Source organism: Mustela putorius, unplaced genomic scaffold (genome assembly GCF_011764305.1).
Source record: "Mustela putorius furo isolate JIRA1106 unplaced genomic scaffold, ASM1176430v1.1 tig00000127_pilon_pilon_pilon, whole genome shotgun sequence".
Classification (NCBI taxonomy): Eukaryota; Metazoa; Chordata; class Mammalia; order Carnivora; family Mustelidae; genus Mustela; species Mustela putorius.
The window spans coordinates 10,449,239-10,472,481 of NW_025421288.1; the positions used below are offsets into that span (position 1 = coordinate 10,449,239).

At 50.4% G+C, this 23,243-nt stretch overlaps 2 long non-coding RNA genes across 3 annotated transcripts; both read left to right on the forward strand.

Annotated features, from left to right (window-relative positions):
* Nucleotides 1–3,692: 3,692 nt before the first annotated feature.
* LOC123387371 lies at nt 3,693–7,556 on the forward strand. 2 transcript variants are annotated; one of them, XR_006601840.1, is made up of 4 exons: nt 3,693–4,225; nt 4,912–5,009; nt 6,731–7,143; nt 7,415–7,556. It is a non-coding gene; the product is annotated as an uncharacterized LOC123387371 (long non-coding RNA). The 2 variants fall into 2 exon arrangements; XR_006601839.1 differs by lacking the exon at nt 3,693–4,225 and having other exon boundaries at nt 4,794–5,009.
* Nucleotides 7,557–20,136: 12,580 nt separating this feature from the next.
* LOC123387372 lies at nt 20,137–23,089 on the forward strand. Its single transcript, XR_006601842.1, has 2 exons — nt 20,137–22,191; nt 22,761–23,089. It is a non-coding gene; the product is annotated as an uncharacterized LOC123387372 (long non-coding RNA).
* Nucleotides 23,090–23,243: the final 154 nt, after the last annotated feature.

A 23,243-nucleotide genomic window follows, 5' to 3' on the forward strand; every position in this document is an offset into this window, starting at 1 on the left:
GGGCTCAGTTGGTGAAGCTGCTGCCTTCAGCTCAGGTCAGGATCCTGGGGTCCTGGGATTGAGTCCCACATCAGGCTCCTTGCCTGGGAGCCTGCTTCTCTCTAGGCCTCTGTCTGCTTGTGCACTCTCTCTCTGACAAATAAAATCTTAAAAAAAAAATTTACTGTGGGGCGCCTGGGTAGCTCAGTCGATTAGGTGTCTGACTCTTGGTTGTGGCCCAGATCATGATCTCAGGGTCTCCCTCTGCCCCACCCCCCTGCTCTTTATTTCAGATAAGTCTTTAAAAAAATGTATTGTGGACATCACACACACAATGTAAAACCTGCCATTTAACCATTTCAGATGTCTAATTCCATGGCACTAATTACATTAACAATGCTGTGCAACCGTCACCACCGTTTCCATATCCCTTTTATTCCTGCAGCAGAAACCATATCCGTTAATCAGCTGCTCCCATGTCCCCCTCCCCACAGCCCCTGGCGACCTCTCCTTCCTATTTCTATGACCCTGCCAATTCTAGATGCTTCATATAAGTAAGGAGAATCTAAAATAATTGTCCCATGAAACTAACATAACACTGTTAACTATATTGGAATAAATTTTTTTTTAAGATTTTATTTATTTATTTATTTGTCAGAGAGAGAACACAAGTAGGCAGAGAGGCAGACAGAGGCAGAGAGAGAAGCAGGCTCCCCGCTGAGGAAGGAGCCCAATGTGGGACTCGATCCCAAGAGTCTGGGATCATGACCTGAGCTGAAGGCAGTGGCTTAACTGACTTGAGCCACCCAGGTGTCCCTGGAATAAAATGTTTTTTAAAAAGAGAAAAATGCCCTTACAGTTTAATGAAAGAAACAACAACATCTTCCTTTCATTAGGAGAGATAAACAGTGAATAGAGAGAATTGTCCTTCTGTGTCTGGCTTCCTTCGATGGGCATGTTTTCGGGTTTTACCCATGCCGTAGTGTGTATCAGCCCTTCATTTGCTTTAATGCCCAGATAATGACATTGAAGGCACAGGGTGGGGACCTCATGCACCAGCGCCTTCTTGCCTCCAAGGTCCTCCTAGGTACGTGGGGGGCTCATGCCCTTATGCCTTGGAAGAGGAAGACAAGGAAAAAGGACCCTGTCCTTAGAGCTTCACCCAGCTGGAAGGCCACATGTCACCTGGACCTGCGCTGAGGCCAGAGGAGCCATGAAGGGCGACAAGCTTGTGCTGGGTCCCCTAGAATTGCCCTCCATTCTCCCTATATCAGGCGTCAGCCCAAAGGGCCTGGGAACCCACTAGTGGCTGCTGTGTTGGGCTGGAAAAGGGGCTCTGACATGGAAGGTCCCCATTAGGCCTTAAGTAATGAAATCCTTGGGGCACGTGGGTGGCTCAGTTGTTAAGCCTCTGCCTTCCGCTCAGGTCATGATCCCAGGGTACTGGGATTGAGCCCCAATTTGGGCTCCCTGCTCCGAGGGAAGCCTGCTTCTCCCTCTCCCACTCCCCCTGATTGGGTTCCCTCTCTCACTGTGTCTCTCTCTGTCAAATAAAACCTTAAAAAAAAAAAATTAGAAGGCAAGATGAAGCTGCTCTTGGTCTGAATGGTCTCCCGTCACCTCATTGCTGGGTGTTGGGGACCAAACCTGGTAGCAGTATGGGGAAGCCCTCAGTCCAGAAGGAAGGAGGTCAGTGGGTCCTAGCCAGGTGCCTCATCCCTCTATGGGATAGGGAGAGCATTTCGGCCTTCTGGGCTCCCACCCACTTAGTCCTGAAAAGGCAGAGACCAGAAGTCTGACCCACCTAACCCACCGACTAGAGATCTCTCCTTTCTACGGGTGGTGCTTGCAGACAAGGTGGTCAATGTTGCCCATCTGAAGGCACCTTACAGAGGAGGGCGGGCTGGATGAGTGGGGGTGTGCCAAGGGTACGAATAATAAGCCCCTTCTCCCTAGGCTTACTCTTCCCACAGCTAAGGACCCGTTTCCTGGGAGAATGCAGACAGCCCGTGCCAAATGGCCACGCCCTCCAGACTCCAGGTCAGGAACCTCCCCTTCCTGGAAGCTTAGAGTCAGCGCAAGCGATGTCACCCTGGTACCCCGATGGCAAGCACAGGGCCTGGCACTGAGTGGGTTGTTCAATAAGAATCTGGAATGAATGAAGAAATGAAAGTATAAATGTAGAATCCAAGGCTACAGCTGCTGGGGGCTTTAGGTGACCTGAGGAGGAGGCTCTCTCCCTTCTTTAGGCCAGGAAGACTCAGATTTCTGGGACAAAGGAACAGAGTTCTAAGTGATTTTTGTGCACCTTCATTTTATCCTAATGATGAAGTTCCAGAACCTAAGTCAGGTTCAGTGGGGAGAGGTTCGGAGCTGACGACTAAAGAAAGAATTCTTGAGACATCTTTGGTGCAAAATGGTGGTTTATTAAAGCACGGGGACAGAACCCGTGGGCAGGAAGAGCTGCTGCGCCGGGCATGTGAGGAGTGGCTGGTTATATACACAGGAGTTGGGTAGGTGAGGACAAAGGGTTGTTCAGAAGGGCTATTGGGGTAAAGATGACTGTCAGGATATGGAAGGCCTGGTTACTATCAAGCCAAGGCCACTTTCCCTCTAATGAGGCACTAACATAAAGACAATTGGGAGTCTCCTGGTGGAATGTTACATTCCTGCTATCAAACGTCCATGTTAGTGAGATTTAGGTTTAGAAGAAATTTAACTTTATTTACTTTTCTTTCTACCTCCGCCTCCTTCGGTTTTTTATGGAGGGGAGGGTGACCTTAGGGCTTGAGGAACTGAGTTATGTATCTTTGGAAATTGGGCTATTGATAAGGCAACTTCTTTGTTGTAAATCTCAAGGACATTTGTAAACCAAGAGAGACTCCTGCCTTGCAGGACTGTGATCTCTGCAAGTTAACTATTTGTTTTTCTTTTAGGACAGTCAGGGGTGCCTGTGGAATGTCACACATATTACCAAGAGGAGTGGGTGGAGACGGGGTGCAAGGGACCAGCCCCTGCTCCATCCTCAGCCAGCCTCCTGCTCCCTCATCACTAATAGCCCTTGGAGGTCAGATGTAGTATTATCTCCATTTCATAGAAACCGAGGTTGGGAGAAGCTGGGCAGCACCAGCCGTGTATATGGCAAGGCCAAAATCAAACCCAGATCCACTGCCTCCTAATCCTGTGTTCTCATTATGCCACATGTTCTTGAATTAGAAACCACAAGGAGGGGGAAGACTGGGTGGCTCAGTCAGTTGAGCGGCTGCCTTCGGCTCAGGTCATGATCCTGGCGTCCTGGGATCAAGTCTTGCATCGGGCTCCTTGCTCCGCAGGGAGCCTGCTTCTCCCTCTGCCTCTGTCTGCCACTCTGCCTGCCTGTACTCTCTCTCTCTTTCTCTCTGACAAATACATAAATAAAATCTTTAAAAAACAAACAAACCACAAGGAGGGTCCCCAGGTGGCTCAGCTGGTTAAATGACTGCCTTTGGCTTGGGTCATGATCTCAGGATCCTGGGATCAAGCCCCAAGCTCTGCATCAGGCTTCCTGCTCAGCAGGGATCCTGCTTCTCCCTCTCCATTTGCTGCTTCCCCTGCTTGTGCTCTCTCTCAAATAAATAAAATCTTAAACTTACTAAAAAAAAAGGAAAGAAAGGGGCGCCTGGGTGACTCAGTGGGTTAAAGCCTCTGCCTTAGGCTCAGTTCATGATCCCAGGGTCCTGGGATCGAGCCCCACATCGGGCTCTCTGCTCAGCAGGGAGCCTGCGCCCCGCCCCCTGCCTGCTTCTGCCTGTTTGTGACCAATCTCTCTCTGTATTAAATTAATTAGTTAATTAATTAATTCAAAAAGGAAAGAAAGAAACCAAAAGGAGGGATGAGACAGGGATGCTATGCCCCGAACACAGGCCTGCTGGGGGAATCCAAGCACGTGAGTCTTCTCTCTCCTTCATTTAATCCCATCTGGGAAAGCCCTGTAAGGCACCAACAGTGTTTGCCTGGGCACGAGACAGAGAGCTTATAAGGATTTTATATTTTTATTTTAGCCAGAGGCTTCCATTGAGGTTAAACAATAACTTTTTGTTTAACCCTTAAACTGTCCCTGCTTCCCTTCCCCCAGGGGACTTAAAAACCAGTCCCGGAAACCAGCTCCAGGTGTGGAGGCCAAGAAGAACAAGGCCTGTCAAGGCCCTCGAGTCTAGCCCTGACAGAAGTACAGCCATCTTGGCAAGGCAAGATGGCACCTTGCAAGGTAAGAGTGGGTTAGCATAAGAATGGCCATCCTGAAGGCCCGGAAGCCATTTTACTGAGCGTCCCTAACCAGCCCTCACAGCACACATAACTTGAGATAAGAGAAAGTAGCTAAAACCTGAAAAAACAACTTAATCATATACCACCAGGGTGGTTAGGCAGGCGCTGCAGCAACCAGATGTTAACTTAACTTGCAGAGATCACAATCCTGCAAGATAGGAATCTCCCCTGGTTTGCAAATGTCCCGGTGATTTACAACAAAAAGGCTATCTCTTCACTGGCCCAATTTCCAGAGACAGATGGCTCAGTTCCTCAAGGCCTAAGGTCGCCCTCCCCACCACAAAACTGAAGGTGGCTGAGGCCAAGGAAATGTAAATAAAGTTTAAATTTCCTCTAAACCTAAATCTCACTTAACCACCAGGATGGCTCCAGGGTGACGCCGGGGTGGCAAAGGGTTAAAGTTAAACTGTCAAAGTGGGGCACAAGATATGTATGTAGCTATGAAAAAGTGTCTTGAAAATGCTATATAAACCCTTGGCTTTGAGTGCTCGGGGTCCTTGTTGAAACTCGCTGCGCCGGGCAGATACTTGGACCCCAGCTAGCTGGAAATAAACCTCGCTGTGTGACTTGCATTATCGAGAGTGTTCTCTGTCTAATTGAGAGGTGGTCGACGCCATACCCTAACAGGCTCAACTGCTGGCCACTCCTGAGGACCTGAGGCAGATGCCAGCCTTTGGGAATGTCCCCACAGATCCTGTTTCCAGCAGGCAAACCACAGGGTTAAGGTGGGTAGAGGTGCCAGCCGCTCAAGATAAAACATCGGGCACGCTTTGGGGGCTTTGGGATGCTTTGGGGCGTAGCTGGAGCTTGGGGGTAGCTGGAGCTCCACAAACTAGCACTCGGCCACAGACTCCACCAAGGTAGGGTGACGAGGCAGCCCCAGGTTCTGTGTCTGAAGCGAAGAAACAACCACCTTCCTCTCAGCCACTGGTTTCCAAGGATGGGCAGAAACTCAACAGATGAAAGAACATTCTAGATGAGCAGCAAAGCAGAAGCAAAGGTCAGGAGTCTAGACTAGTGGGTTACAAGGCTGGAGAAGGGCTGGCCTCTGATGTGTCTGCTTCCATCTGTGAGGCTCCAGTGAGTTGTCTGAAGAGTTATGAAAAAATGTTTAGCTCACAAGTCTAACTCAGCATGGTGTATCTATTTTATTTATCAACAATAATTTGTTTTGCTGATTCTGTGCCAGACATTGTTCTAAATGCTTTACAGATATATTGACTTACTCAATTCTCACGTGAGTAGGTTCTACTACTCCTATTCTCAGAGGTAAAGTTCATGTGATTTGCCCATGGGCATAGATTGTAAACCATAGAGCTGGGATCTAAATTCAACCTGGTTCCAAAGTCTGAACCATTATACCAGCTCAAGATCAGAAGTTTTCAGTATTTTTTTTAAATAAGCTCAGTAGGTTTTGGGTTTCTTAAGATTTTTATTCATTTGAGAGAGAGACAAAGAATGCATACAACCAGCAGGAGAGGCAGGGGGAGGGTCAGAGGGAGAGGGAAAAGCAAACTCCCCATTGAGCCCAACCCCAGGACTCTGAGATCAGGACCTTAGGCAAATGCAGACACTTAACCATTTGATCCACCGTGTGCCCCCAGAAGTTTTCAATATTTAAAAGTCTATCTTGGGGCACCTGGGTGGCCCAGTTGTTAAGCATCTACCTTCAGCTCAGGCCATGACCCCAAGGTTCTGGGATCCAGGCCCGCACTGGGCTCCCTGCTCAGCAGGAAGCCTGCTTCTCCCTCTCCCACCCCAAGACCCTGCTTGTGTTCCCTAACTCTGTCAAGTATATAAATTGTTTTAAAAATCTTAAAAAAAAAAAAAATAGTTTCCCTGATTTTGGTTTTATGCAGACATACTCAACACCATGCTAAGGGAGAGTCCTACATTATTTCCTACAATCCTGCAAGACAGTGATTACTATTACCCAACTTTACAGAAGAGTCAAGCCCCAAGGGTAAATTCTGAGTTGGGACTCAGACCTAGATTTTTTTCCCTATGATCTAGGGCAAAACTATTCTGCCTTAATGCTCTCTGAGTATTTCTCTCCAACACAACCCCCCAGTGCTGGGTGAGGCCTGAGGGTTACAACCGAAGGCCCTGCCAACTCAGGGTGGGCTGAAGGTCTGAGGTTCTGGGACCCACAGTTCCCGGGCAGCTCCATTCAGTGTCCCCCTTGCTCCTAGTCCAGGTGAAAAGAGGGAGGCCAACTGAACATGTAGCTCCTTTCAGTTGAGGCCACTTAGGAACTCCCAGCCTCCTCATCCCTGGTTGGGACCTCTACATCCTGGCCACACCTGAGGCCCCTCGGTCCTACGGTTCCCCTTCTGCACCTTTTAGAGTTGCAGTCTCGTCTGACTGAGCCAGCCCGGCGACCCTGACTTGCGCATTCTTTACCACCTCCTCTGCATCCTAACGAGCCCTGTCTGTGCTTAAACAGATGTCCATCTCGAATGAGAAAATGCAAGTTCTAGCGGGGGCCTCATTGCTCCGAGGTCCCAACAAATATCTGGACTTTCGTCTCCGTGTCAGACTCAGCGGATCCCATCATCTGCCGCGTCCCAGAGGGTGCAAGGAAACCGGCTATCCAGCTCCACGAAACCGGTCTCAGCAAGCACGCCGCCATCTTGCCTACCGCCTCCGAGAACTTGGGCTCACCCAGGAGGGGCCCGCGCCTGCGCGGACCGCGCAGGGGCGTGGCGAAGAGAGAGGGGGCGAGGCCTCCGCGGAAGGCGCGAGGAGGCGCGGAGCAGTGACGCAAATGCGCCCCCAGTGGCGGGTGTGTTCGCGCCTCTGGTCTGTAGCTTCTGGATTCCGTTTCCACGGTGACGGCGGCGCGAGGCTGTGTCCCAGGTAAGATCCCGGTGGAACGGAAACAGGATTCCTGAGGGACGGAGGGCGGCAGGGCTCAGGGGGACCGGAGAGCAGGGCCTGGGCTCGGGCGAGGTGTAATCCCCCTCCCCGTGCGTGTCCCCACTGTGGGCTCTGGTTAGCTCCGCCCCACCGTTCCCCTGGGATGCTGTCCCGCCCGCAAGTGTTCTCCGGGCCCACTAACTGTCCTGGGCCCCCACACACCTCTCCCTGAGTCTCGCAGCTGCTGACTTCACTCTTCTCTGCCTTCAAGGCACTGACATCCAGCGATTTGTGCGTGCGCGGGAGCTGCACACTCTTGAAGTGACCGGCCTGGAGGCAGTTGCTCGCATCAAGGTCATAGTGTATCCCTGAGCTTCCGCAACCCATGTGCCCTTTGCCTGGCTTCCCGTGACTTCCTCAGAGAACGTTCTTGACTCTCCCCTTCTTCCGTAAGCCCATGTCGCCTCCCTGGAGGACCACACCACCAAAGATAAAGTCGTGCTTCTGGCAGGTTCACCCCCGCAGGATGAAGCCACTCTGGGTGCTTGTGGGGTAGAAGCCCTGGCGACCCTGGAAGTGGTTGGCCGCGGGCTAGGAGGTGAGTGGGGCTGCAGAGGCCAGACTGGTGCCTCCGGGGCTGTTTACGCTCCTTAGACCTACTTTGCTTTTAGCATGTCTAACGGTTTTTGCTTTAATTTACAATATCTAGAAGTCAGCTGATTTTGTGTGAAAATACAATATCTGGCTTTGCTTCAAAAATTGGGAAGCTCTGGCGACGCCTGGGTGGCTCAGCTGGTTAAGCGGCTGCCTTCGGCTCAGATCATGATCCCAGCGTCCTGGAATCGAGTCCCGCATCGGGCTCCTTGCTCAGCCGGGAGCCTGCTTCTCCCTCTGCCTACCACTCTGTCTGCTTGTGCTCACTCTCGCTCCTCTCTCTCTCTGACAAATAAATAAATAAAATCTTAAAAAAAAAAAAATGGGAAGCTCTGGTCACAGTGGGCCTGTGTTGCCACATACCAACAGTCCACACCAACTGAGTAGTGGCTGCTCCCTTTGGAAGGCTTTACTATTTGCTACAGTTTCCACTCTTCCCTCCTCCACTCCTCAAAACCAGTGTCAGTTACCATTTATCATCAGGCTTGTGCTGTTGTTTCTCTTATAGTTAAGGAACATGAACTCTCTTTATATACCTGTATCTCTGTCAAAAGTGGGAAAACAGGCGCCTGGGTGGCTCAGTGGGTTAAGCCTCTGCCTTCAGCTGAGGTCGTGGTCTCAGGGGCCTGGGATCGAGCCCCACATCCGGCTCTCTGCTGGGCGGGGAGCCTGCTTCCCCCTCTCTCTCTGCCTGCCTCTCTGCCTACTTGTGACCTCTCTCTCTCTGTCAAATAAAATGCTTTAAAAAAAAAAAAGTGGGAAAACATAAGATGAATTGAGAGCATCGCATGTTTCAAGAAAAATCAGAAAGAGCATATTTCTTTGTGGAAGTTAGGAATAGCCCTATATTGGGACATCTGGGTGACTCAGTCGGTTAAGCCGCTGCCTTCAGCTCAGGCCATGATCCCAGGGTCCTGGGATTGAGTCCCACTTCGGGCTCCTTGCCCCGCAGGGAGCTTGCTTCTCTCTCTGCCTCTGCCTGCTTATGTGTGCGCGCTCTCTCTCTGACAAATAAATAAATAAAATCTTAAAAAAATAAAAAGAATAGCCCTATATGTTTAATACATAACTAGACTTTGTCTGTATCAAAAGAATACATGGTTTGTTATGGTTTGTTATGAAACAAACCATAGTAAGAATTTTGACTGGTAAACAGAAAATATGCATGATGAAAAACGTAATGAACTAAAAAAAAGAGGACTTAGCTTGAGGCACCTGGATGGCTCAGTGGGTTAAAGCCTCTGCCGTCCGCTCAGGTCATGATCCCAGGGTTCTGGCAGGGAGCCCTGCATTGGGCTTCTGCTCAGCGGAGAGCCTGCTTCCTCATACCTCTGCCTGCCTCTCTGCCTACTGGTGATCTCTGTCAAATAAATAAATAAAATCTTAAAAAAAAAAAAAAGGACTAAGCTTTCTTCCGCATTTATCATCAAAGGCAAATCAAATAAGCGATGCCGCTGTGAAATGCAGTTATGTCATAAGTGAAAAAAATTGCCCGGACATTGAAACCTTTCACAGATGGTGAGTTTATAAAAGACCGTGACTATTGAATGCTGCAGAAATCATGTTTCCAGAGCAGAAACAAGCATTTGCAAACATAAGTCTAACTGGAAACGTGCTGCTCAGCGAGTAAAAGATATGGTGAACAACATAGAGGACAAGTTGCGAGAAAAAATGAAATCATTTGTGACATTTTCATTGCAGTGGATGAGAGCACAGATGTAAATAATACAAGCCAGTTAATTATATTTATCCGGGGCGTTGATGAGAATTTGGACATCACTGAAGAACTTTTGGACATGGTGCCCGTGATAGACCCAACATCTGAAAATGACTTATTTGGGTATGTTGAGAGAAGTCATGAAAAGTTTAATGTTGACTGGTCCAAACTGGTAAGTGGGACCACAAATGGTGCTCCTGCGGTGGTCTGTGATAACACTGGGCTTGTCACAAAACTTAGAGCCAAGGTCAAAATGCTTTTCAAGGATGCAGAACTTAAATCTTTGTACTGCATTATTCACCAGGAATTGTTTTGTACTAAAAAGTTAAAACTAGGGGCGCCTGGGTGGCTCAGTGGGTTAAAACCTCTGCCTTCAGCTCAGGTTATGATCTCAGGGCCCTTGGGATCGAGCCCCACATTGGGCTCTCTGCTCAGCAGGGAGCCTGCTTCCCCACCCCTCTGCCTGCCTCTGACTACTTGTAATCTGTCAAAGAAATAAATAAAAAAAAAAAAAAAAAAAAAAAGTTAAAACTAAAGCATGTCATGGATGTAGTGAGTAACACAGTGAGTCGGGTTGCACCATGGCTCCAGCTGCAGATGGTTTGCTGGAGGAACTAGAGCACAATATGGTAATCTCCTTTACGATACAAAGGTAGGGTGGCTTAGTCGTGGCACAGTACGGAAGAGATCTCTTGACTTAATTAGAGATTTGTTCATGCCTTCCAAGGGCAAACCCCTTCCCTAGCTCACCAGGGCAGATTGGATCAGAGACCTGGCCTTTTTGGTTGACATTACAAACATCTAAACACTTTGACTATTTCTCTGCAAAGACGTCCCCACTTGGGGACCCAAATGTATGATTCAGTTTGCTCTCTCCTAGCAAAATCTGAGTCTTTGGGAAACTCATTGGGCTGTGAATAATCTGGCTCACTTTCCTACACGGAGATCAGTTTCAAGAAATGAAAGCAATGGCTTAAGCTACATCCCCAAAATCGCGGAGCTGAAGATTGAATTCCAAGAAAGGTTCTTTGATTTCAGACATTCTGAAAATGAGCTCATAAAGTTCAGCCCACCTCTCTCAGTTAACACTGACAGTGTTAATGAAAAGTTACAAACAGAAGTTATTGAACTGCAGTGTAATACGGTATTAGAAACTAAATATGATGACATTGGAACACCAGAATTCTACAAATACCTCAGTAGGAGTTACCCCAGATACAGAAACTTTTGTGCAAAGATTCTGTCCACGTTTGGAAGTACCTATGTCTGTGAAGAGCTGTTTCCTGTTAACAAATTGAGTAAAACTAAATTTCTGCTCCTAGTTAAAGGATACAAGATTATGGGGTGGCTCAGTTGGTTAGGCGACTGCCTTCATCTCAGGAAATGATTCTGGAGTCCCAGGATCGAGTCCTACATCGGGCTCCCTGCTCTGCAGGGTGTCTGCTGCTCCCTCTGACCCTCCCACTTCTCATGCTCTCTCTCTCTCATTCTCTCTCTCTCTCAAATAAATAAATAAAATCTTAAAAAAAAATAAAGGATATAAGATTACATTCATTTCTACACATTGCAACTCAAACTATAAGACCAGACATTGACGTCTTGGTGCAGAAAAAAAGATGTCAGTTTTCTGGTTCCAAGTTAAAGGAATAACAGATTATGAACAAAAAAATTTAGTAATTAAAGATTTCTGTTTTTCAATGCGTATTTTAAAATTTTATCTTTGAGGGACGCCTGGGTGGCTCAGTTGGTTAAGCAGCTGCCTTCGGCTCAGGTCATGATCCCAGCATCCTGGGATCGAGTCCCACATCGGGCTCCTTGCTCAGCAGGGAGCCTGCTTCTCCCTCTGCCTCTGCCTGCCATTCGGTCTGCCTGTGCTCGCTCTCTCCCCCTCTCTCTCTCTGATAAATAAAATCTTTTAAAAAAAAATTTTATCTTTGAAAATCCAGTATTATAAATGTTGTATGTTATGCTTGCACTGTGGTTCAGTTAAAAAAATTTTGGGTTTTTTTTTCCCATTGGCATTTGATTTTTCATATACCTAGCCTACTGTGCTTGATTTTGTAACTTAATTTGGCTACCCAACTTTAGTTTGAGACTTCTTCCTTACAGAGCTAGTTACCGTAATTAGTTTTTGTTTCATACGTGCCTCAAGCCAGAAAAAAACTCTCTATTGCTGTCTTAAGCAAAATGCCTGAGCTATAGAATTTCTGTGGATGCTATTTGAGACAAGTTGTGCAAGTTATCAATTTACTGCTTCTCAGCTCCAAATTCCTTCTTCGTTGTCTGCTCTCTAAAATGAATCTGGGCCCTTTAAATATCTCCTCTTTGACAACAGGCATGATGTGAAGCTTTGTCAGTGGAGGGCACTGGAGACACGTTGCAGAAGGAAGGTATTTTCCTTCCTGGTTTGCCAGACTCCTGCAGTGCCCAGCCCTCAGGAGGGCCCAGAGCCAGCATTTCCCCCTGGTTTACCCCTAAGGGGAGCTTTATAATGAAATTTTTCTGCTGAGACACTTCCCCATGAACAGCTTTCCCCAGTACTTGAAAGGGGAGATTTCCAGCAAATTCTGCCAGTGTGGCACTACAGCAATTTCTCTGTATTTATTTTGTATGTCTTCTGTCGATCCGAACTGTGTCCTGTCCGGTGCGGTCTGGATGGCAGCCCTTCTGTTGGGAGCCTCTTCCATGGGCTCCTGAGCTTACATCTGGTACTTCTTTAGAATTCTTACTAGACAGTTCGTAATTTTTATATGAAATCACTGTTGAAATTCTTGCGTGGTTTCTTCTGATTGTACCCTGACTGATACAGGCTCTATTTCTGATGTCTCTTGGGATTTCCCCCAAAATAAGCATGTTGGGATTCCAGGTGACAAAGAGGACAAATGTCCTGATATTCAGGCCTTTGCCTGGGTTAGCCTGGGTTAGCAAGTCACTTAATGGAAAGGCAAGATGTCTGGGACCCAGAGCACTTAATTAGTCATATAGACTGATATTATGTGCATAATCATGGGTTGTTAACTCACCACTATTGTACTTCAGCTGTAACCTAACGATAACAGAAAAAAAGAATGGGCCAATTCAACAAGTATTTGTCAACAACATGTCATGTACGAGATCCTACTCTGATGCAGGCCAGTTCTATCCTTTGTTCATTCCGTGACCTTGAACTGGTCACGTTGTCCCTGTGAGCTTCACCTTGTTCACCCATGAAATGACGCTATTACTACATGTATTAGTTATTGTTAATGGTGTTAAAGTCAACTCAAAGTGTAGTGGCTTAAAATAACAAAATTTTTTATTTTTATTTTTAAAAGATTTTATTTATTTATTTGACAAAGATCACAAGTAGGCCAAGAGGCAAGCAGAGAGAGGTGGGGAAGCAGGCTCCCCACAGAGCAGGGAGCCCCATGCAGGGCTCAATTCCAGGACCCTGAGATCATGACCTGAGCCGAAGGCAGAAGCTTAACCTCCTGAGCCACCCAGGCGCCCCATAACAAATATTTATTATCTCACTGGTTTCTTCAGGTCAGGAATCTGGGAGGGGCTTCCTGGGTGGTTTCAGCTCAGTGTCTCTTTAGGAGGTCGCACTCCAGTTGACAGGTGTACCTGCGGTCATCTAGAGGCTTTGGGGGGTGCTGGCGGATCCCCACCTCTCATGACTTCTCCAGGAAGGTCAGCTGCTGTGCTGCGAGAAGCCCCGGGGAAAGGGCCACGCGGTTACAGTCCGTGTCTGCCGAGGCTGAAGTCAGCCGGAAGGCTCACCTGGGCTGCATGTTCGTGATGGCGCGTTCACAGCACAGCCAGGGGCGCCAGTCTAAGCTGGGGGCACTGGGAGCTGTAGATGGCCTTCCCAGCACCGCAGTCTCAAGGTAGTTAATGACAGAATCTGACACAGTCCGTGTCTCCCTCCCCTGGCATTTCCTTTGCTGTCCGCTCGGCACGCTGGCCACTCTCTTAGCCTCCCTTATGGTCCTTGTAGGCCTCCCACATTCCGAACTTTGAGGCTCCTCAGGGTTCTACGCTTCTCCGTCTGTATTTCTCTGTCTTTTTAAATTTTTTTTTTATTTTAAAGATTTTATTTATTTGGGACGCCTGGGTGGCTCAGTTGGTTAAGCAGCTGCCTTCGGCTCAGGTCATGATCCCAGCGTCCTGGGATCGAGTCCCACATTGGGCTCCTTGCTCCGCAGGGAGCCTGCTTCTCCCTCTGACTCTGCCTTCCACGCTGTCTGCCTGTGCTCGCTCTCCCTCTGAAAAATAAATAAATAAAATATTAAAAAAAAAAAAAAGATTTTATTTATTTGACGGAGAGAGACATAGTGAGAGAGGGATCATGAGCAGGGAGCCTGATGCAGAAGGGAGATGCTTAATGACTGAGCCACCCAGGCACCCCACCGTCTATATTTCTTCCATTGGCGCACATTCCCTTGGTCTCCTGGCTTTAAATTAGTATTAATATGCTGCTAACTCCCAAATTTTTACCTCCAGCCAGACCCCTCTTTCCTAACTCCAAAATGGAGCTGCTGGTCTGTCTTCAATCTTCTCCTACTGTACTTGGTGGCAACTCAGTCATTCTGTTTTATATACATGGGTATTAAATGGAGTCTGAGTTCTAGGATCAGAGCCACTAAAACAAGAGGTTACCATGGTGTAGCAGCACTGCTGCAGGGGGGCAGTCGGCCTCCGGCTCAGGTCATGATCCCAGCATACTGGGATGGAGCCCCACATTGGGCTCCCTACTCAGCGGGAAGCCTGCTTTCCCTCTCCTAGTCCCTCTGCTTGTGTTCCCTCTCTCACTGTGTCTCTCTCTGTCAAATAAATAATATATATATTTTTTTTTTTAAAGAAGAAGGAAAGTAATGGAGTTCAAGGGGTACCTGGGTGGCACAGTTGGTTAAGCATCTGCCTTCAGCTCAGGTCATGAATCTACCGTCCTGGGATCGAGTCCCACACTGGGATCCCTGCTTGGTGGGGAGCCTGCTTCTCCCTCTCCCTCTGCCTATTGCTTCCTCTGATTGTGCTCTCTCTTTCTGTCAAATAAATAAAATCTTTAAAAAAAAAGGGGGGGGTCGCCTCGGTGGCTCAGTGGGTTAAAGCCTCTGCCTTTGGCTCGGGTCATGGTCTCAGAGTCCTGAGATCGAGCCCTGCATCGGGCTCTTGACCCGAGCTGACAGCAGAGGCTTTAACCCACTGAGCCACCCAGGCGCCCCAAGCACCAACATTCTATCAACCATGTTGATAATCAAATGAAATGATCTGAACACTACAACTGAGTCAGAGCTTGTCAGGTCAATAACGAAATCAACACCCAGCCACATGTTGCCTCTAAGAAACATACTTTTATTTTTTTATTTTTTTTTACGATTTATTTATTTATTTTACACAGAGAGAGACAGTGAGAGAGGGAACACAAGCAGGAGGAGTGGGAGAGGGAGAAGCAGGCTTCCCACTGAGCAGGGATCCCAGTGTGGGGCTTGATCCCAGAACCCTGGGATCATGACCTGAGCTGAAGGCAGATGCTTAATGACTGAGCCACCCAGGTATCCCAAGAAACATACTTTTAAGCAAACAGGTTAATGGTAAAGGAATGGGAAAAGATACACTGTGCTAACAATAATAAAGAAAAAGAAGTCGCAGTGGCTCTGTCAATACCAGACAAGTTAGATTTCGAAGCAAAGATTATTGCCAGGGATGAAGGAGGTCATTCATAATGATAAAGGGGTCAATTCAGGGGCACCTGGATGGCTCAGTCGATTAAGTGGTCAAGCATCTGCCTTTGGCTCAGGTCATGATTCCAGGGTGTTAGGATCGAGCTCCGCATCGGGCTCCCTGCTTCTCTCTCTCCCTCTGCCTGCCACTCCCCCTGCTTGTGTGCTTCCTCTTTCTCTCTGTCTATCAAATAAATAAATAGACTCTTTTAAAAAAATGAGGCATATAGAACAGAGCAAGCTGCAGAAAAGGCCCCTCCATTAGCCACACACTGGTGGGAATCGAGTGAGTCATACTGTCCTCATCTTTGAGTCGGTGCAGAGTTGGGCAGGGAACGTGCTCCCCCTTCCCTCGCTCTTCAGTCCCTGCACATCACCTGTTTCCCAAACTCACACTGAACTTCAACATCCAGACTCCCTGGCACCTGTCCGTCTTGTGACCCCCTTTCGTTTATTTTGGCCAGGTCTGACTGTTTTGTCATGGTGGTCAGATAGATCTAGTATTTGGGTGGAAATAGTGCTCTGGAACCTCTCAGGAAACTGCCTGGTCTCTTGCAGTCTGGCCTTCCGTAGCATGAGCATGGTCACAGTAACCTGTCAGGTTTGTTTGTTTTTTTTTAAGGATTTTATTTATTTATTTGACAGACAGAGATCACAAGTAGGCAGAGAGCCAGGCAGACAGAGAGGGGGAAGCAGGCTCCCCGCTGAGCAGAGAGCCTGATGCAGGGCTCGATCCCAGGACTCCGAGACCACAACCTAAGCCAAAGGCAGAGGCTTTAACCCATTGAGCCACGCAGGCGCCCCACCTGTCAGTTTTTTTCAGCTAAGATTTTATGTGATAGAGAGCACCAGTGAGCATAGAGCGGCAGAGGGAGGAGAAGCAGATGCCGCACCGAGCAGGGAGCCCTAAGCTGGGCTCCATCCCAGGACTGAGATCATGACCTGAGCCAAAGGCAGTGGCTCAACCCACTAAGACCCCCAGGTGCCCATGAACTGGCAATTTTTAAACACTCGGGAAAATAGTTTAACAAGCATTTCCTGTTTTTTATGTACAATATACACCACTTTATCAAAGTGGAGTGAGAAGGCCTGTCTGGGAAGGAAGGCGTGCGGGAGGGAAGCAGAGCTTCAAGACAGAGCCACGGAGAACACCGGGTCCAGCCATGCTGGAGCAGAGACCGCCTCTGGGTTCTTTAGTTCCTCGATACAGTAAATACGTATTTTTACTTAGGTTCTTACGAGGTGGGGTGGGAGTTTCAGGTGAAACTGAAGGAGGTCTGCTAGACCTAGACCTGGCCTAGCACCCTAGTGCTGACATCCCGTAGCTGGGCGACTTTGGGCAAGGAATAAAGGGGGTTCGGGGTACGATTCTTGAGGGGGAATGAAAGGCCAGTCATAGACCCGGCCTGACTCTGAGGGGTAGGAAATCCGAATTCTAGATGGGCTACTTTTACTTTCTCTGAGGGCCTTAGAGCCAGGCCCTGCTCTCTCCGTCTCCCTTGCCAAGCACTCTGCTGCCCGCCTGGCTGAAGAGAGGCTGAGGGCCGAAGGACCTGCCTCACTCCGGGGAGCCGGTGTCACCCTCCCCACACTGCTTGCCTGCACCAGCAGCGCTGGCTCCCCAGGGCGAGTGTGTCCCTCCAAGGGGCTCTTGGGGAGGCCCTGATGGGACTCAGGACGCCGGACGAACGCATTCATTTGCCAACTGATGAGATGAGACAGACTGAGGAGGAGATCTCCCTCCCCAGCTTCCACTGAGTTCTAGTGGCTGCCAGCATCATCTCTGAGCAGAAGCCCCCTGTGGTCGGGGTTTGTGGCACCAGGACTTCCATTCCCGCACCAGGCATATTCTCAGCTCCAGCATCTGGAAAGTCCCTTTCTGGACACAGACTGACTTCCCGTCTTTGCAGCGAAGAGATGCTTCTCTATGGGCCCCACTCTGCTGGGCACAGGAGCTTCACAGTTCCCAGCTTGGACCCTTCCTGTTTGTAGGGGCAGGAACCTGAGCCACAGATCGGGCGGTGCCCACCCCCCCCCCAAGTTGGCCATGCAGCCCCCGCCTCGCTCAGCCCCACACTCCCCTCCTGGGCCTTCAGTCTCGCCCTGGTCAGGGTTCTACCTGCAGAAATGTCATCCCACCTCCAGACCAAGTCCTCTGCCTGGACCTGCCCAACTCCTCTGCCACCTCATCCTTCCGGCCCTAATTAAAGCCCACCCCTGTGCTCATGACCCTGTCCCTGACGCAAGTTCCCAGAGCACCCTGGTGGCTCAGCCTCGCTTGCCCGCCGCAGCCCAGCTACTTACGGATGCGCTGGACTCTCTGGAGGTGGCGTCTTAACCCAACCCGAAAGCAAGTTCCAGAGACATGCTTAAAGTGGGTAAGAAGGGCGCCTGGGTGGCTCAGTGGGTTAAGCCGCTGCCTTCGGCTCAGGTCATGATCTCAGGGTCTTGGGATCGAGTCCCGCATCGGGCTCTCTGCTCAGCAGGGAGCCTGCTTCCTCCTCTCTCTCTCTGTCTCTCTCTCTGCCTACTTGTAATCTCTCTGTCAAATAAATAAATAAAATCTTTAAAAAAAAAAAAATAAAGTGGGTAAGAAGCCACGTGGAAAAACAGTGCTGCTGCCTCCGAGGTGTTCACGTGTGTGTATTTTCACTTCTTGCCGCATGCGTCTCATTGTTTATAGAACGTAGGAAATATTACAGGCCTATAAATATTACAGCCTTTTGTTTTAATTTTTTTTATAACGGAACCTTAATAACTTTCTATGTAAAGTCTCACATGTTTCTTAAATTTATTCCTAGGTATTATATAGCTTGTGTTGCCATGTGAGCAATTAAAAAAGAGTAAGTTAGGTCTCAGGTACCAAAATCGATCTCCAGTCCTAATTTTGAATGAGGAAAAGCAAGCTGCAAAACAGCTCCAGGATAGTACCTTTTATGGGAAAAAGAAGTCCCGTACTATGAAGTGGTAATACATTTCTATATGGGTATATACGCACATATGTTAAATAGAAGATGTGCGTATCCACACATATATGAAGTCTACGTACATATGTGAGTGCTGTACACACACATGCACACTGTTTAGCAGATACATGTATGCCTATAGACATACAGAGTATGTATAATCTGAACATTGATCTCTATTTATATATGGCCGAATAACAGTGGTCAACCTTAGGGCGGGCCTAGGATGGGAGGTGATAGTCCGAGGGACTTTCACAGTACTGCTCGCATTTTATAAGTATCCACGTACTTAATATTTCTAAATACATAAGTCATAGGGTAGAGCCAGGAGGCCCGAGGTGGGGAAGGTGATGTTCCAGGTGACACATTCTTCCTGCCACAAAGTGTAATTGGCTCTGACCACCGAGTCAGGTTGGACATCCTGATGGGACAAACTCCAAAAGCGTCACAGTATACAATTTCCAAAGCTAAAGGCATGACCCTTCTTATTATAGAGTATGAGTCGGAGACCACATAATGCCTCAAGGAGGGTAGCCGCAAGGAGGAAGAGCGAGTTCAAAGAGAACTGGAGGGACCTAAGTATTTAGAGGCCTTAAAAAAAAAAAAAAAAAGTGTCCTGGGGGCGCCTGGGTGGCTCAGTGGTTTAAGCCTCTGCCTTCAGCTCAGGTCATGATCTCAGGGTCCTGGGATCGAGTCCCGCATCGGGCTCTCTGCTCAGCGGGGAGCCTGCTTTCCCCCTCTCTCTCTGCCTGCCTCTCTGCCTACTTGTGATCTCTCTCTGTCTATCAAATAAATAAATAAAAATCTTTATTAAAAAAAAAAAAGTGTCCCGGTGCGACTGCTGAGCTCATACCAGTGGTTAATGACCTACACGGTAATAAAACCACGACCTCCAGCTCGTCTACCTGACAGAAACTACTTAGATCCTATCCATCTACTCGTTATCGAATTAATATTGGCAGTCGTCCTTTTGCCTTATTTCCAATTCTGAGTAACTTTTTAAAAAAGACTTTAGGGGCGCCTGGGTGGCTCAGTGGGTTAAGCCTCTGCCTTTGGCTCAGATCATGGTCTCAGGGTCTTAAGATGGAGCCCGCCATTGGGCTCTGTGCTCAGCAGGGAACCTGCTTCCCGCGCTCTGCCTGCCTCTCTGCCTGCCGCTTCCAGTCCGCGATGAGAGAAGAATTAGGCACAAACAAGTCAGCTGCCAAAGACTGGGCGCAGGGGACAACAGTCGAAAAGGACTGCTGCCGCCGCGAGCAACTCCACAGTCTCACTTTTATTGGATAGAAAACAATAGCCAACAGAAGGACTGATGAAGGTCACACGTTGGTTAGTTAGTCACGTCTTGCAGGCCAGCAAGAAGGAGGTAAGGTCTCTAGGTAACCAAGCACATTCAAAGGACTCTTAACAACGAGCACTTCTGGGAAGCGAAAGGAGCGACAGCTAAAAAGGGAAGCAGGAGTTTCCGTTCCACCCTGAGCTGACCGGCCGTTCCCTTCCCTGAAGCAGGCGGCCTTCGGCCCTGGGCGGCCCAGGCGTTCCCGGCTGCCGGGCTTCGGTGAAGGGGAGACATTCCGCCCTGAGCGAGCCGGGCATCCCCAGCTGCCCAGCTTCTCGGTCGTACATCGTCCTCCTCCCCAAAGACCTGTTGCCAGTACATGTATTTCTTAAGGCCATATCTAAATGTGCTTGGCAACTAGTAAAAATCCTCCAAGGGTTACAGTTTGAGTAACAAATTGTTCCGAGGGGCAGCAGCACTGCCTACTTGTAATCTCTGTCTCTGTGTCAAATAAATAAATAAAGTCTTTTTAAAAAAGATTTTTTGACAGAGAGATGGCAAGAGAGGGAACACAAGCACGGGGAGTGGGAGAGGGAGAAGCAGACTCCCTGAGCAGAGAGCCTGATGCGGGGCTCAATCCCAGGACCCTGAGATCATGACCTGAGCCAAAGGCAGAGGCTTAACCCACTGAGCCACCCAGGCGCCCTGAATAATTACTTTTTAACAGAGGAGTGTGTTACTTGACCCCTTCTCTGAATTTTCTTTGAGGATCCAGACCTTTCCCAGTTAGCAATCTGAGCTGGGTGGAAAGCGGACTGATCTGAACTCTGAACTCTGAGGACGCAGTCCCCGGGCCTGGTGCCACCAGCACCCTTGTCTTGAGGCCTGAGGGGGGCCCCAGGGAGCAGGAATGAGTAGGCTGTTCCTCAGGTCAGGGAGCCCTAGGGCAGGACCCTTACACCCATGTCTTCAGGGAGGCTGCAGGGCTGAACTGGGATCTAAGGACAAAGGAGACTCCTGTGATTGGGGAAGGGGTGACAGGCGAGCCCAGGAGCCCCAGGAGGAGCCGGAGCAGGGGAGAGGCAGCCAAGTCCCGAAGGGCCTGTTGTAACCACAGAAGCCTGAGTTTATTCAGGAAGGCCAAGGGTGGGTCTGGACCCAAGACTGGTTTTCAGAAGTTTCCTAAAGGCAAATGATCTGGGGCTCAGGGGAGACGGGAGGGGATACCCCAAGGAAAGAACCAGGAGAGCCCCGGTCCTGGGGAGGTGGCCCTGTGGGGACTGTGGGTGAGCAGAAGGGGAAGTAGACAAGACAGCCTAGGCAGGAGTGGAGGCCCTCCTTGGAAGCGGGGGAGGGCATCAGGCTGAGGAAGCAGGGACAGAGGCCCTGCCTCACTGTCTCCTTTCCTGGGGACCCAGGGTGCTCTCCAGCGCCCTTTCAGCCCTGCATCCCAGCCCAGATCCCGTTTCTGTGCCTTTTTGGATTCGGGGCTACAATACTGGAGAAGGCGCTTTTAACAGACCAGACTGAGCCCAACCAGGAGGAAAAGCTCTTCTCCAAGGCAGAGGCCCACACAGACCCCGGAGTTCCTTCCGGCAGGGCTCCTCGGTACCAGGGGACCTCGCTGCTGAGACGCAGCCTGGGGCCCACGGCATGACCCCGCCCAGCCCAGGGACTCCCAGAAGCCCCGAGCGTTTGTTTACCAGAAGAGTCACGTGAGGCGCTGCGGTGACTGAGTCACACCGGAAGATCTGTGTGGGGCACCGGGGTCGGAGCCCGGTCACCCTGCGATCTTCGATCTTCGCTCAGGGCCCAGCAGCCTCTGGAGGATGGGCAGGGCTCTCAGTCCCGCTTCTCCCCTTCCCAGGGTCTCTGTCCTGGCCTTACAGATTGGGACACGGGGGGGGGGGGTTCCAAGGCAGGGAAGGGGGATCTAGGGCCGAAAGTGGCTCTAGAAGGAGCAGCCTGGGGTCCTCGCACCATGCCGCTCATAGCTGGACGGATGGGGGCTGGGTCGTCAGGAGTGACAGGGAGAAGAGTGTCCCAGGTTGGGAGAGAGGATGGGGGCAGCATTCCGGGAGGAGCACTGTTGGGAGGAGCACTATTGGAAAGACCTACGATTATGTACCCAAGAGGTGGAGATGGGGGAACATGGGTCGCCCGAAAGGTTGTTTTTACTTTCTGTCCTCCCGCCCACTGCCAAACGGCGTTCAAGCCCTTGCTCTGCCTTAGCTGGGGCTGGCATCTCCCGCATGGTCCCGCGCCCCACTCTGCCCCCTTCCCATCCTCACACCAGCCCGCGGCCTTCCCGGCCCGCTCGCCAGTCCATCCCGCCTACCGGCAAACCCCTTCTCGCCCCAGCCAGTGCCCTCTCCGCCCGGTTCTCACTTCTGCCCTGCGCACATCCCCTGCCAGTTCCGACCCGGGCGCTCGGACTCCCCCGTGCCTTTGCACCCACTGTTCCCGGCACCCAGCCCCACCCTGGGCCCAGCCCCAGAGCAGTCCCTTCGGGAAAGCCTCTCTAGGAACGCCTGCCAGCTCCCCTCTCGGCCCCACTTCCTTTCGGGCCTCCCCGAGGCCCAGAACCAAAGCCTGTGCGAACGCCCCTGGCACCGGGCCTGGCACTTGGCGCTGAAAGGGCCTCAGGGCTGGGAGCCGGGTGAGGCCAGGAGCTGAGTGGGGCGGGTCACTCGGCCACCGTGGGAATCAGGTGCCCAGGGACGATCGGTGTGTGTGGTGGGGGCTAGGGGACAGGGCCCGAGAGCCTCGCGGCCCCCTATGCTGGGTCTGGGGTGGGGTCCGGAACTGCGGCCTGGCCGGTGCCCGCTCCCGTCCTCCGCCCGCCGCCTCCCCTCCCCCTTCTCCCCCTCTCCTCTTCCCCTCCCCCTCCTCCAACCTTCCTCTTCCCCTCCCCCTCCTCCCTGTTCCCCTCCTCCCCCTTCCGCCGGGGCGCGGGCGTCCGCAGTCTGAGCTCACTGGGCGGTGACGCGCGAGCTCCAATTACGGGCCCCGCGTCGCTCCCGGGAGCCGAGCCCGCTGGGGACGCTCGCAGCCGCGTCAGCTCCGGCCGCCCCCGCCCCCGGCCCGCCGCCCGCCGCCCGCCGCCCCCCGCCCCCGAGCCGGAGCTGCGCGATGGGGAGGCGCGGGCCGGGTCTTCCGGGTCCTGCTCTGCTACTACTGTCTTTTTTGTTGTTGTTTTGTGTGTGTGTGTGTGTGTGTGTGTGTGTGTGTGTGTTTAATTTATCTTTGGGGGCGCCTGGGTGGCTCCGTGGGTTAAGCAGCTGCCATCCCCGCAGGTCCTGCTCGAGGTCCGTCCTGCAATCGGACTGAGGCTGGGGTCTCTCTCGGGGGAGCCTCCCCGCTCAGTCCGGAGCCTGCCTTCCCTCTGCTCCCTCCCCACACACTTGTTCTCTTTTTCTGTCTTAAATAAAAATTTTTTTTAAAAAATTTGTCTCTTTATATCCACCTTTTGCACAAAGGACTGGAGTCAGCTTTTAGGGGGAACTGGAGTCAGCTTTTTAAACAGAATAAACTAGCCAGCTAGGTATTTCAAAGTTCAAGCAGGGTTTTAAACCTGGGGGGAAAGGCATCGAGTTCTGGATCACTGCCAAAGTTGTGCCTGAATTGTGACTTTGAGCTCTTGGGAGCCTTACAAAAAAGGGAATAAAATTTGCTACATGGGATGGATGCCTGGGTGGCTCAGTTGGTTAAATGTCTGCCTTCAGCTCTGGTCATGATCTTGGGATCCTGGGATGAGTCCAGAATCAGGCTCCCTGCTC